The sequence below is a fragment of the Pelodiscus sinensis genome, chromosome 8, assembly GCF_052426305.1.
Source record: "Pelodiscus sinensis isolate ZL-2025 chromosome 8, ASM5242630v1, whole genome shotgun sequence".
Lineage (NCBI taxonomy): Eukaryota > Metazoa > Chordata > Testudines > Trionychidae > Pelodiscus > Pelodiscus sinensis.
Genome location: NC_143059.1, coordinates 58997643 through 59010879, shown reverse-complemented (window position 1 = coordinate 59010879; position 13237 = coordinate 58997643). Strand labels below are relative to the sequence as shown.

The 13237-nt window shown below is 38.2% G+C and overlaps 1 long non-coding RNA gene across 1 annotated transcript; it reads left to right on the top strand.

Annotated features, from left to right (window-relative positions):
* The first annotated feature begins 229 nt into the window (after positions 1–229).
* LOC142830513 (uncharacterized) lies at positions 230–12585 on the top strand. The gene is made up of 3 exons (XR_012905813.2): positions 230–1003; positions 6996–7071; positions 11882–12585. It is a non-coding gene; the product is annotated as an uncharacterized LOC142830513 (long non-coding RNA).
* Positions 12586–13237: the final 652 nt, after the last annotated feature.

Sequence of the window (13237 nt, the reverse complement as noted above, 5' to 3'; positions counted from 1 at the left end):
GAAGAATGAAGTGCAGAAGGATCATCAGTACACCAGAACCATTTTGATAAACCTATCACCAGGAAAAATATGAAAATATGAATACTGGCTGTTTGTCTTTTTTCCAGAAATATAAATTAATTATGACTACATAAAAACCTTTTACCATAGCTAATTAATCAAAATCTCCTCATAAACTATGTGTTGACAACACTGTATGTCTAATTATCTTTTTCATTTCAGAATTGTGCCGTGGAATAATGAAGAAAACATTACCTGATGAATTCTTTTATTTTATGGTGATATCTCCAGAGACAGAAAAGACGGAGAGAGGCTTAAATGCCATCTTATATTACATCTTGGCTTTGGCGAGCTTTCAGCTGGTTTTGATTTGCATGGAAACCACTTTTTTTCCTAAGAGTTATATTCTCTGAAAAACAGATCTTAAAGCTATAACTAGAATAAATTATCTATAGCTATTTAGGAGGCCATTAAATATAGATACTAGGAACCCTTTTCACATGTAGAAAGCAATGGTACAGCCTTTAATATCTGTCAACCTGTTCTGTGAAAAAGTCGATTGGACAGAGAAGGTTTGATTTGGCTGGTTTTATTAAAATGTCTTTCCCCTCCCTACGCCATCATGAACTACTCAACTTAATTCAATCCAGGCAAACAAACCAGTATGTCTTACAAGTCTATAGAAACAGCTTTTTTTTTTTTTAAGTGATGACATAAACCCATAACTGTTGGCATGCAAGCTCAGGGTATGAAATTTTTCCCTATGTGACACACCAGTAGGTGGTACATATCTATAGACTGGATTACCTGCACTCCCCGCTTTCTCTGGATTGCATCATTCCCACCACAATTGTGTTATACTTTTGCCACAGGCCTGAGGAGCAAATCAACATTGCTTTGGATTTGTACATTTCATCAGTCAGTCTTACGTTTACAATCTAAGTTCTCATTCAATACTACTGTGGAATTTGAAAAATAGACTACACTGCACAGGAGTTCATTGGTATGTCTAGTATAATTATGGTCTGATCAAGTCTTATTAGTTATTTAAATTAGAGCATAATTTGATCTAAGGATGAAATTTGTCTCTTGTTTACTATGGTAGAAATCCATTGAAGTTAATGGAGCAAGTTTGGGTGTACTCCTCATTTTTTGAGAAATACAAGATCTTTTGAAATGGGGCATTTCTGTCAAAAATGCCCCATCTAAACTGCCTTTTTTTTTTTTTTCAAAAAGCCCCATTTTGAAAAAAAAGCAGCGGCCGCCATTATACAAATGAAGCACAGGATATTTAAATCCTGGCTTCATTTGCACTTTCAATATGTCTAATTTACATCCCTCTGAGTGCAGAACCTAGCTCTATATATTTAAAAAGTGAGTATGCAAAATGGTGAAGTGAACGATTAAAAATGAGTTTCTCTCCTTCTCACATGCTCTGCTCTTATTCCTGGAAATTTTGTTCCAGATCATACTGTAAAACAGCCTCCAGAATTATGTTGTCTTGCTTAAGCATTAAGTTTTTTCTTCCAAATTCTTTTCTCTGTCGATTCTTGCTGTATTACTTGTAAAGGAAGCCCAAATAACATGTGCAAATTATAAAGTGACTTTGACTTTCAGCATAATTTCAGTATAATGTCTGAGGAAAAGAAGCATAAAAATATAAGATCTGACTAAATATTATTCTGAAATATGTAAAAAAATAACAACCAACATTTGAGACTACATTTACATGTATATGCATATACTTGATCCAGAAATCTATCAAAAACCAGCACATCATATAAAGCTGACACATGATAGTAAGCAATCTGGAAAAGTCCCCTGAAGTTTAGAGCATGTTACAGAGTCAGGTATTCTGGCCTCCATGGTTAATGAATTCCATAAGGAGGGAACAAACACTAAACATGCCCTGTAGCTCAATGTCTTCAGCCAAAAAGAACTAATCCAATTGACTGAGACCAAAGAAAACGACTGAGAATGTATGGTTCCAGAATCTCTCTGAGGTATTCAAACCCAAGTCAATTTAAGGACTTGTAAGTTAATAACTAGGACTTTACACGTAATCCTGTACTTTACAGGTAGCCAGTGAAGGCTTTTTACAACCAGAGTAATGTGATTTTCATGCATGGTGTCAGTCAAAATTTCAGCAACTGAATTCCAGACTAACAGAAGTTTCCTGATCAGTGCATCAGGGAGACCTAAGAAATGCTGATATGAAACTGCATTAGCCAACTCTAGAGAAGACACAAGCATACAAATGTATATTAGCAGCAGCAAGGCCCAAGTCATGATTTTGCTCTATATTTTAGCCTGCAAGGAAACAAAATACTTAGTAACTAAGGTTGTATTTACACTGCACCCATAGCTCAAAATATGCTACACAATTTGAGCTATGCGAATTACATAGCTTATTTCGAGTCAATTTCGAAATAGCTTATTTCAAAATTTGGCGCTGTCTCCACAGCACTTATTTTGAAATAAATCACTATTCCAAAACGTCCCTTACTCCTTGTGGAATGAGGTTTACAGGGACATCAGAATAGCAAGCCCGTTATATTTTGAAATAATGGGCACACTCAAAAGATGCGGAATAGCTATTTCAGGATACCTCCGGTATCCCGAAATAGTGCTGTAGTGTAGATGTAGCCTAGAAAATAAGTCAGAGTCAGTGATTACATGCAAGGTCATAATAAGAGTCTTGTGATTCAGGTAAATCAGGACATCTTGCAGATTTTCATTGATATTGAGAACTACTAATATATGGTTCTCTAATTGTTCATTTACTAATGCTAGGTGGAGTACCTATATGCACAGAGTAGGAGAGAAATGGATTTCTGAATGAAAAATACCTACAATAAAAATGTTCACTATTACAGCCACTCCCCGAGTTGCGAATGGTCGAGTTACAACTGTTCACACTTACGACCAAAGCTCCCATGGAGTGGTCGTAAAGGCGGTCCCTGGGTTACAAATGAGACCCGCGCTTATGAACAATTTGGTCGCGTGTAACTCAATGGGGTCCGAGTTACAAACAGATCGAGTTACGGCCAAGTGTTTAGTCCGTAACTCAGAGAGAGGCTGTATTCCACAAAGTCAGGTTGGTCTTTCCATATTGTCTGTCTTTTTCTTCTCAACGGCAGCTATTGTAATGCTAAGTTTTTTGAACCTTAGAAGATGATAAACAGATACATAGATATTGTAAGCATAGTACCACCTAAATTCATTCAGATGAAAATGGCTTTTCAGTTGCTATCTTCAGATATATTGCTGAAAGTTAAGATATGAGAATCAATCACGAGGGATGAAAGGGCTGGGTATTTGTAGGAGAAAAGGGATATTAAGCAAAGATCAGCAATGTTTTTACCAAAAATAAATCCTGTCAGACAAAATACCACTAAGTTCTTTGAAGGAATGGCAAAAGAAACATATGAAGAGAACGTGGTGGACATAATTTATGTAGACTTCAGTCAGGAATATAGTGGGCAATTTGAAGTTTGTACAACCCCTAACCCACTGCCTGCAGTATCCCAATAATCCCCCATGACAGACAGGCCATTGCATATGATCATTAAAGCAGTAGGCATACACAGATAGAGATTTATTTCAGAATTGTCCTTCCAAAACCCACAAAAAATGCTGACTCCCAAGAAATAAAAGATCCTGATGGCTTTAGAAAATGTTTTTCATTAGACAAAAATAATACACTCAAGTACCAACATGATAATGGCAATCTGGATTGAGAGGGCCACAGTAAATTAGAAACTAGTTTCTATTGAACATTTACGAATATCTTTTTCAAATTATCTCCTGACATCCTTCCTCTTCCTGTATAGCTTCCAATATGAAAATCAAAATCAAATCCATGACATTTTTCTTTTCCCTTTCTCTGACAAAGGTGACTTTATCAAGTTTATTCTCTCTCCTATTTTCATTCTCATGATCCGCTGAACATCACTGATTTTTCTATGTTGTTTCCTAAAGCTATGTCTAGACTACAGTGTTTTTCTGGAATACCAGAGGTATCCTGGAAAAACTTGGCCATGTCCAGGGAATGCGTCTGCTCTTCCGCTTTTTTTTTTTTTTTTTTGCAGAAGAGCAGGCGCACTCTTTTTTAAGCCCTGTCTTCCTCCTCTCATGAGGATTTTTTCTGAAATTGCCCCAGTGTAGACGGGCCAATTTCAGAAAAGCCTCTTCCGAAAAAACTATCAGAAAAAGGTACACAAATTGCGAAGTGCAATTTGTGTACCTTTTTCCAAAAAGCTCCTTAGTGTAGACATAGCCTAAGAGTCCATCCGTGGCCATGTCATAAATAATTTCTTCCAGAATATAAGGACTACTCCTCCAATGTTGGCTTTTCTGCTTGGTTCTCTTTTATTCGATGCAAATAGTTCTTAACCCGTATTTGAAAGAATCCCCTCCCAGCCTTTGTTCTACTCTCTTTTAATAGTCACACGGTAATTATATGGTATTTCAGCTACCAGCCACTCTTTCTAGTTCCTTAAGGAAGGCCTATTTCTATACATCTTCCATGCTTGGTTGTCTATTTAGAGGATTAAAGTCAATCAGTTGGCTAACAACCCTGCTGGTGGCAATGTAATGATTCTATTCCTTCTTAAACTTCTCTCATGTGCTGCATGATATGTGTGTTATTGCTTTCCACCATAGCATGTCCTAACTCCTTTTTTAATTTCCATCCTCCTATATTTAAATAACTAGACATTCATGTTCATCATCCTGCCTAATTTTCGGTAGAACCTTGAAATTATGCTGCTTCTTACAATTGATCCCAGTTCCCCATGCTTGCTTATTCTTATTACTCTTTCTTTCTGCATTTCAATAATATTAGAGTTAAAAATTAAAACTATGGACTGAACAGCCTCAGGCTTAGGAAGTCCTTGGATCCACATCTGAACATGACATGATGTATCTCCATCTGAAGGTGAATGAAAACAGTGAATTTTGAACTTAGATCTGAATTTTCAGCTGAGGCATTTCCTAAAGGATACTGTGATAGGAATACTTTCTTTCTTTATAAATATGTCTACACTGTAGAGTTTTTCTGGAAAAATAGTAATTTTTCCAGAAAAACTACACTTATGTCCACACTGTTATTGTGCTCTTTCAACAGAAAAAGAAAAAGAATCGGCAGAAAATATGCTAATGATGTCGTGAGTTCCTCATTAATGTATTTTCTGCTGCAAAAACTGGTAGTGTAGACATAACCATGGTGTATCAGGTTGGCTCATTAATGTGCAATACATAGAAGACGTGATGGTTGTGCCCTGAGATGCACAAGCATAACTCCTTTTCACATAAAGAGAGGTGCATACTACTGTCTTCAAACAGAATCTTAATTGAGCATGGGCTGTTTGAGACATTATTCTGCCCCCTGTTAACTAATTAATGTAGGAGCTTTTATCATCATTGTCCTCAGTCTTGTGTGACATAAATTCATAGAAGCAAACAAACCTGGAATTTGTCAAGTCCATCCCCTGCACTGAGGCAGGACCAACCACCATAGATCATCCGTGACAGGTGTCGGTCCATTTATCTTAAAAACTTCCAAAGAAGAGGTTTCTACAACCTCCCTTGGAAGCCTATTACAGTGCTTCACCACCTATACAGCTAGAAAGGTTTTACTGATATCTAATCTACACCTCCCTTGCTGCAGATTAAGCCCATTACTTCTTCCACCCTTAGTGGACATGGAGAACAATTGATCACTGTCCTCTTTATAACAGCCTTTGACCTACTTGAAGACTGTTATAAGGTCCCTCCACAATCTTCTTTTCTCAGGACAAATCATATCCAGCTTTTTTTCCCCTTTTCCTCATAGTTGAGGTTTTCTAAATCTTTTAGCATGTTGCTGCTCTTTTCTGGATTCTCTAGTTTGTCCACATCTTTTCAAAAGCGTGTTTCCTAGAACTAATCACAGTACACTGCAACTGAAACCTCGCCAGCATTGAGTGTCTTATGTATGGGATTTCTCTTAATACACCCCAGAACTATGCTAGTCTTTTTTGGCAATGGTCAAATTGACCATTGTAACCTCCAGATCCTTTCCAGCAGTACTACCGTCTACCTAGTTATTCCCTATTTAGTAATTGTGTATTTGATTTTTATTTTCCTAAGTGAAGTGTTTTACATGTATCTTTGTTAAATTTCATCTTTTTTATTTCTGACCAACTCTCCAATTTGTCAAAGTTGGTTTTAATTCTAATCCTGTCCTTCAAAGGGCTCGCAACCCCTTTCAATGGTAGATGTCAACCACAAGTTTTATAAGCCTATTCTGTGCTCCATTATTCAAGTCATCAATGAAAATACAGAATAGTGATGGACCCAAGACTAACCTCTGTGGGATCCCTCTAGATTTGTCCTCCCAGTTTGATGGCAAATGATTGATAACTACTTTTTGAGTATCATTTTCAAGTGGTTATGTGCCCACTTTGAAATAATTTCATCTTGGCACATTTCCCTAGTTTGCTTTAGAGAATATAATATAGGACAATGTCAACAGCTTCAAAAATCAATATCTATCACATCTACTGCTTCTTTCCTATCCCTACACCAGGAGAGTGTCAAAGAAAGAAATTAGGTTGGTTTGGCGTGATTTTTTTCTTGACAAACCCATTCTGGTTTTTCCTTATGACCCTATTATTCTTACAAGTTGTTTGTTTAACAATTTGTTCTTATATCTTACCAGATACTGATGATGGGCTCACTGATACTTACCTTTTTTTAAAACTTAAGTTTTTGCAACCCTCATTTCTGAATTCCTCTTTCTGAGGCCTTTCTGACTAAATTGTTTTAAAGTTTCTAAGTATCACAATAAAATAGTTTTGAAGAGATTTGAGCAACTTGCCTTTATGTGAGGATTGTGAGACTGAAAAGATTTAGGCCAATTGTGAGAAAAGTGTTTTATAATAATTCTATGGTCTTTTCATTAAGTCATGTCTGTCCTTCAGTTGATCTTCCCAACCATCTCCTTCTGCTAGGTGGAATGTCAGAATTGATCAAATGTATATGTGTCTATCTCAACATCTGTGAGGGGATGAACCTGACTTTTGCTAGGTAAGTGCAAGTGTTTTGCAGGTTACTGCCAGTTGTCTATTATTTTGTGTCCAATTGGTGTCCAAGAGTGAGACTGCTCTGTACTTTAGTCTATAGTATCTAAGTTCTTGTATCACCATTTTACTTGTCATGCCTATTTTACACATACAAGTGAAACATTTAATTGAACTTTACTCTTCAGCCTTCTTTTAAATGTTTCATTATGGTATAGGATGGTCTCTTTACCTACATATGAGTTTCCACATGTTCTGATTCCTGTGCCACACTGAATGATAGAGGCTGAGATCCTGTTTCAGTTTCTTAACACTCAGATCCTTCAGACCATCAGTATAGAATTGGAGTATGCTTCCCTACCTCAGAAAGTGAACAGTGATTGTGGAGAAAAACATCAAGCAGAGAAATATGTGTGCTCATTGAATTAATGGGGCTGCTTTGATTTTGCCCAAGAGAATACAAAAACCGAGAATTTTTTAAGCCCAAAATTGTAATGTCTCCTGGGTAAAGTGTGAGAGTTGAGAAGTATGACATAAGCATTAGTAGCCTTTGTGCCTCTTGATAGCTTTGCCAAGTCTCCCAGGACTCTGAAAGTTGATTTGTCAGCTTAACATTAGCTTCAGCCTTCACTACAGAAGTGGAGAGCTGTTTGTTTCCCCTTTATCAGCAGAAATGGTGGAAACAGCATGTGCACCAGCTGGAAGGACTGATGTGGCAAATCTTTTTTGTGACACCATTCATTACTACCTCTAACCAGCTTCCTTGTGTTCTGTGCTTCCTGACCTAGATAGGCGGAAAGCTTCATCACTCTTTAATTAGTAAAGAGCTATTTTTAAATTTTTTTCATCAGGTCTCTGTGGGCTAAATATTCAAACCTGGCTACTTAAAATTTCACTAGCAATTATATTTTGCATAGCTAGAATCCACTCTAGTGCCTAATAAGTCATCGTCATTTTGCACATATAAAAACAAATGCAGGTCTGCAGCTACAAGTGAAACATAAAACTCACGGGCACAATTATAGTGGTTGTCTGAAGATTTAGCCCATCTCTTGCCTGTCTTCTTTTCTATTTTCTTTCTGAACCTTGCACAAATCCCCCACTCATTTAATCAGATCTGCTGAACAGTTTGGCTCACTGTTGTGTTGTGGGATATTGTTACGCACAGAGATGTCACAATTCCCTTTTCTTCATTTCCTCCTTTGCCTTTTGGTCTTCTCTGCATCTATCACATTTGCTAAGAGTGAGACACACCAGCAGACATATTATGTATGGCAAATACCTCGGTGTGGTGCATTCTTCATCATAGGAACATGGGGTTTGCCATACAGAATTAGACCACTGTTTTCTTCTAGATGCTATGTAGTTAGGGGCAGAGAGTTTTGCGGGGCCCAGGGCAGCACAATTTCGCACATGCACCACGCAATTTTCTGCATGTGCCATGGCCACAGCCAACAGCCCCGTGTGTGCTGGGCCTATTGAAGCATGGGGCCCAGGGCAGCCTCTCCGCTTGCCCTGCCCTGTATCCGCCGCTGTGTGTAGTGCTTCACAACTGAATGTATTGAGAGGTATGAAGGATTGAATAAGCATCAAAGCTGGATTTATATCCATCATTCCAAAGGTCTACATTGGCAATTTGTTCCAAAGCCCTATTGTGAAGGCTCAAGATGCCAATGTAACCTGCACACCTTCTGGGTGTGGTGTACTGTCCTAGCTAGGGGCACCGAGACAATTACCGTATTTTAGCAAATATAACCCATGGGTTATATTCGTTTTTACAAACCCCGCACACACACACACCGTGGGCTATACTCGTGTGGGGTATACAGGGTTTTTTTTCTGAAAGGAAGACAATACTGACTCTTCCTTTAGGAAAGCAGCATATTTTAATTTAATAATAGAGACAATTATGTTAAAATTCATTAAAATACATTAAAAGCTTTAAAAAGTTTGAAAAGTTTAAAAAGTGTAAAGGTTTAAAGTTTAAAAGTCTAAAATACAAGTTAAAACCAATGAAGGAACAAATGAATGGAAAAGCGGTGTTGTTCAAAGTGGTTATATACCCCTTACTGCTCGACATTATTAGCTGCAGCTCACTCATAAACAGTTAATTACAGGTGCTCTGCATTACCATCATCAGCTGTGGCTCATTAACAGGTGATTACAGGTGCTCTGCATTACCATCATCAGCTGCGGCTCATTAACAGGTGATTACAGGTGCTTTGTACTACCTTTATCCATGGAGTCTCTCCTTCGGGCTATACTCGTGCGTGGGGTATACAGAGATTTTTTACTCAAATAGCAAAAACCGTGGGGTATATACGAGTGCAGGGTATATTCACTAAAATACAGTGAGGAGTCTGCTCTACAGCCTTAGGTAATAGCCAGCTGGCTTTTAGCTTATGCGGTAGAGGCTCATGAATTAAGCTTCAGAGGTCCCATGTTTGATTCTGCCTGCAGTTGACTGGGGTCTGTTGGGGGCATCTACACTTCATCCATAGTTACGCAATTTGAGCTACACAAATTGTGTAGTGTATTTTGAGTCAATTTCAAAATAGTTTATTTCAAAATTTGGCACTGTTTACACAGGACTTATTTCAAAATAAATCGCTATTCCAAAACGTCCCTTACTTCTTGTGGAATGAAGTTTACAGGGACATCAGAATAGTGAGCCCGTTATATCTCAAAATAACAGGTGTGCTCAAAAGATGCAGAATAGTTATTTTGGGAAACGTCTGTAGCCTTGGTGTTATAACAGCAGAAGCTGCTGTTCATTGGCTGACATTATCTTCTCGATATTGCTGAGAAGATTGGGCAGGGAGGTACCACAAGGCACTAGCTGCAGAGATAATCTGCCTCAGGTGTTGTTTGTACTATCAATGTTGGTTATACTATAACTATCTCCAGGCTGCCTTCCCTGAAGAAGACACTATTTATTTTGTGTCTGTAACAGGCCTATTTGCTCTTCACTGGCTTTCACTAGCTAACAGGGAAAAGGAAAGATCCTTGGGTGTGTCTAGACTACATGCCTCCTTCGACGGAGGCATGTAGATTAGCCAGATCGGAAGAGGGAAATGAAGCCGCGATTAAAATAATCGCGGCTTCATTTAAATTTAAATGGCTGCCCCGATCTGCCGATCAGCTGTTTGTCGGCAGATCGGGGGAGTCTGGACACGATGCCCCGACAAAGAAGCCTTTCTTCATCGACACAGGTAAGCCTCGTGAAACCAGGTTTACCTGTGTCGATGAAGAAAGGCTTCTTTGTCGGGGCATCGCGTCCAGACTCCCCCAATCTGCCGACAAACAGCTGATCGGCAGATCGGGGCAGCCATTTAAATTTAAATGAAGCCGCGATTATTTTAATCGCGGCTTCATTTCCCTCTTCCGATCTGGCTAATCTACATGCCTCCGTCGAAGGAGGCATGTAGTCTAGACACACCCCTTCAGAGACAGCAAGTCAGATGTCCCTGAAGGTAGCTGATTCAGTGGGATCCAGCTCAGATACAGTGTTGGGAATGTTACTGTTCTTTGGCCCTGTTTGGGCTCATCCACTCTGAAGAGTTTACCACACATTTTCTGCAAAGTGCAATATGTTTGCATCATATACTGCTCTTTGGAATGGAATTGTGGCCCATCTCCTTAGAAGGGGGTACAGGCAGACAGAGTCTCATCTTGTATAAAAATTAGGTTCATGTGTCCAGCTAAGCTGAATGGATCTCTTCCAGGAGCACAGTTGTGCATAGTTCTCCTCTCAGGTACAATCCAAAAGCGGGCACAAACTGTCTCTAATCCACTTTCATAGATAAAGCCAGACAGTCGTGTCATGTATTCCCAGAGCTGGTATATGGTAGTTATACTAGGGAGTCACTGTCGACATGCTGAAAACAGTGAGAGTTCTGTGATCAACCTGCAACAAGAGGAGGCAGCTCTTTATTAGTTCTTTTGTCTTTTGCATAGGACTGCCACATTAAATTGCCCTTTGATTTTTAAAGCCTTCAGTTTGTTTGTTTCTGTGGCACAAAGAAACTTCTGAAGCAACAGTTAACATAATCTCTTTTACTTATTATAGTTTTCGATGTTATCTCCCCAGTATCTTTCTTTTTTGTATAAGAATGGAGAGCAGAGCAGGAAATCTATCCTTGCTTGATAATCAGCAGAGAGAGATTCACCTTGATTAACTGCAGAGTATGCCCCAGCATCTTTCCTATCTCTCTTTGAAAGGCTTTATTTAAAAAGAAATCCTTTATTTAAAGTAAGATGCTGTTATAGCATGTTGTGAGCTCTCTGTAACCATAGTGGCTGTGTCTAGACTGGCAAGTTTTTCCGCAAAATCATCTGATTTTGCAGAAAAACTTGCCAGCTGTCTACACTGGCCGCTTGAATTTCCGGAAAAGCACTGACGAGCTCATGTAAGATCGTCAGTGATTTTACGGAAATACTATGCTGCTCCCGTTTGGGCAAAAGTCTTTTTCCAAAAGACTTTTGCGCAAAAGGGCCAGTGTAAACAGCACACTAGTGTTTTCCGCAAAAAAGCCCTGATTGCAAAAATGGCGATCGGGGCTTTTTTGTGGAAAACCGCGTCTAGATTGGTCACGGACGCTTTTCCGCAAAAAGTGCTTTTGCAGAAAAGCATCCTGCCAATCTAGACATGCTTTTCCGAAAATGCTTTTAACAGAAAACTTTTCCGTTAAAAGCATTTTCGGAAAATCATGCCAGTGTAGACGTAGCCAGTGTGTTTGCTACAACATGACGATACCACAAGATTTTAATAATGAAATTTCAGCTTTAATCTCAGTTTTCCTTATTGTGTTTTGCAGATGGATCTCTACAATCTTTCTTTCGTATAGACATGAGTACACAGTGTGGGCAACAAAAATACAAAGCCGAATAGTACTTGCAAAATCATCGAGAAGATTCCCATGTTGAAATGAACCTGAGCCTGCTCCCTATTCAGCCAAACTAAACCCAATTCTCTCTCTCTCTCTGTGTGTGTTAGAGCTTATCTAAAATTGAAATTACCATTCTGTAGGAAATTATGATATTTCAAAATTTGTTTTCATTGCAAAGCAGGACAAAATATTAAATTAATGAATTTTTCAGTAGAATGGAAAATTTCTGAAAAATTTCAATTTGGAAATCTCGAAACGTTTTGTTTTGGTTCAGTTTGATATAAAACTCTGTCTCACTGAGCTACTGCAGTGCGTAATGGGAGTTTGGATGCCTCTTGCCTCAGCATTCCATGGGCCAGACTCTTTGGACACATAACATCTCCCATGATGCATTGTGATAATGTGACTCCCATGATGGCTCACAGTAGTTCGACTGAGGGAGTTCCTGTCAAAATAAAAATGTAGAAAATTCCCATATAGAAATGTTGATTGTGCAGAAGCTATATTTCCATCAAAATATGTTACTGAAAAAATTCCTGATCAGCTCTAATAAATAGATTAGATACATCTCTTCTACACATTATATATATATTTGTATAATTCATTTCAGGTGGTGCCTTATCACATTCTTATTAAATATTACCAGTATTGTATTTAATCCTAAATTTGTTTGTGTGTTTGTATTTGAATCTGACCTATGCTGGAACCAGATTTCCATTTCATGGGAAATGCTGTGATTCTGAATTTTTTTTATCCTGAAAGGGTGCATTTGAGCTAAGGAAATTGTGCAGCTTATTTTGAGTCAATTTCAAAATAGCTTATTTCCTAATTTGGCGCTGTCCACACAGCAGCAAATTTTGAAATAACCCACTATTCCAAAACGTTCCTTATTCCTCATGGAATGAGGTTTACATGGATGTTGGAATAGTGAGCTCGTTATATTTTGACATACTGGGCTTGCTATTAAGACATGAGATAGCTATTTTGGGATACCTCTGGTATCCCGAAATAGCGCTGCAGTGTAGACGTAGCCAAACAGATCAAAAACAAATTTGAAATTTCCCATTTTTCATTAAATTACATTTTTAAAAGTGACATAGGCTGATCAAAATGTTTTGTTTTGATAAAATCAAAACATTTTGTTGACCTATTAAATACAAAGCCATGGATTTCATTCTGAAATGTATTTTGGAAATAAAAAAGCATAATGGGAAATTCTGAAAATGTCAAAACAGGATGTTTTGATATTATCAAAATAGATCATTTCACTGCTTTTTCTAAATA